The sequence below is a fragment of the Zootoca vivipara genome, chromosome 13 (genome assembly GCF_963506605.1).
Source record: "Zootoca vivipara chromosome 13, rZooViv1.1, whole genome shotgun sequence".
In the NCBI taxonomy this organism is placed as follows: domain Eukaryota; kingdom Metazoa; phylum Chordata; class Lepidosauria; order Squamata; family Lacertidae; genus Zootoca; species Zootoca vivipara.
In genome coordinates, this window is record NC_083288.1 from 36,264,063 (window position 1) to 36,266,511 (window position 2,449).

Genomic DNA, 2,449 nt, shown 5'->3' on the forward strand with positions numbered 1-2,449 from the left:
GGAGACTCCCCTACCAGTGTGGGTTGTCTTCCCCTCTCTAAAGACTCTTTACCACCTACTCTGCTAGAAATGTCCTCTCTCTCTCTCTCTCTCTCTCTCTCTCTCTCTCTCTCTCTCTCTCTCTCTCTCTCTCTCTCTCTCTCGTGGGAACCATTCAATTAACTTTTGAGATTGCCAGTGCCCCCCTCATCACCCCTTCTGCCCTCTTGGAAACTGTCCTTATTTCCTTGCTTCCCTGGGAAACTACCAAATTGAAAAGACCACCCCTCAAAACTCAAGTCGCGCACACGCCCTGTTCATTCTCCACAGAGCAGCGGAAAGAAGGGATATCTCCCCCAGTTCAGTTCTGCTGCCTCAGAATACTTCTCCTTTCACCCAGGTGGTTGGAAACCTTAGTGGGAAGTGACTCGTGAAGTATGTTCCTCTCAACCTTCTCCCTGAAGAGGTTTCGACAACAAGCAGGTTCCAAAACCACCTGCGTTTTTCAGATCTTGTGAGAGGAAGATGCCCAGAAGCCATTGTCTCCCATCAATCCAATTCCTGAAAGGAGAGGGCTCATTGCCAACATCTCCCTCTGTCAAAACAACAACAACGAGCAAACAAAACTAGCTTGACAAGAAGTAATTGCTTTACCATTGTCATCATTCTCTCGTTTCCTGACCATAAATGACATCTCCTTGACATTTTTACCTCCATCCTTCAAAGGCCCTAATTCTTCAGGCTTATCCACCTGACAACAGCCATCCCTCCATCCCAGCTTCTTAGGTGATGACAGGAAATACATTAGACTGCCATCTTGATTCAACCAAAAATGACCAGGTAAAATGTAGTGCTATATTTTACACCCCCCTTTTCATCGTGCCGGTTTGTAACATAGCTCTACAAATACTGCTATGTTTATTTGTCTCAAAACAACTAGCCCTGAGAGAAATATTCTATTCAGTTTATTTCTACCAATATCTCAATCTCAGTCAACCAAATTCTAGCATGAAACTGTTCCCTTGCTGTTCTTTTGTGCTCTAAATGTCCTCCTCCCTCCCCAACACACACACACACACACACACACACACACACACACACACCTGCTCCCTCTGTGCCTCATTCTTGCCTTCTAGGTTCTTACAGGAAATAACTAATCATCATTTTTGTATGCTCACAAATGACCAGCTTGGGCACCAATCCTGTAGGTTTCATTATTGTCTCAGGCACTTCCCCTTGGAACCCAACAGCAAAGTGCTGCACCACCATTTGGGGTTGGCTAAAATAAGGCCTTTTCCTGTCAGGAAATGTGCATGCCCCCACTCCCGTTTCTGTTCCTATTGTTGAAGAAAATAGTCTGACATCTTAATTTTCTTCCAAGATCTCATACCATTTGCTTCCTTCCTGGCTCCACCTCCTGGCTCTTCCACCACCTTTATTTTTGTCAGCATTTTAGAGAAGGACCCAATGTATTATCCGAAGAGACCTTTTTTAAAAAAATGGTGCCCCTACAAATGAGACAACTAAAACACAATTATGGAGGGGTGAGGAAATAACTGTGTCTTCCAACCAACAATGCCTCAAATATTCCCACCCCATCATTCAGTTGTCCATCAGCAACGGGCCATGGCCATGTCATCGTGGTGCAAATGGAAACTCTTAAGAACTCCAGAAGACTCTTTTTTAAGCATGTTCCCTTCAGTCATGATGATGCCACCTGGGGTTTATGAGACTAAAGACTCAAGGGGGAAGGAAGAGAGAGAGAAAGAGAGGGAGGGAAGGGGAGGGGGGGGAGAGAGAAATTTATTATCCAGCTGTCAATCATCTACCACACTAGGGAGAAAAGTTTGAATCCCTGTTTCCTTTCCTTTCCTATATTTCTCACTCTTGGTTTTCCTTTGTTTTGACTTAACAGCTTATATTTTCTGCATCAGTTTCTTCTCATCTTACTTTTATTTTTGTTTTGTTTGCTTAGCGGTCCCCCCCCCCATTCCCTCACTCACTCGTGTGTGAGGTTTTTTACTTTCTGTACCCTTCTTAATCCCCCCCCTTTCACAACATTTCTTCTTCTTGGGCTTTCTGAATGATTATTTTTGGATTGCTAAACACACACACACACACTCATTTTCTAAGGACTCGGTATGCATAATTCTCTGGTTTTCTTTCCTTGCCTCTGCTTCTTCCTTTCCCCGCCCATCTCATTTAATTCCTCTTAACATTTCGTGCATCCCCCCCCACCCGCTTTCATTTTGAAACTGTCTCTTTCCTTTCCGGTTCCTCTCTCTTCTCTCTCTATAATACTCAGCTGCTCCTTTGAAACTCCAGGTCCTGCATATGGATACTCTGTGGTTCACCCAAAGAGGGAACATGGTGCAGGAAAAAAAGACAACTGACATGAATTTTGAGTTGAACAGGGATGCTGACAGGACACACACACAAAAATGGTGGGAGTGGGAGAGGGGAGGGAGCT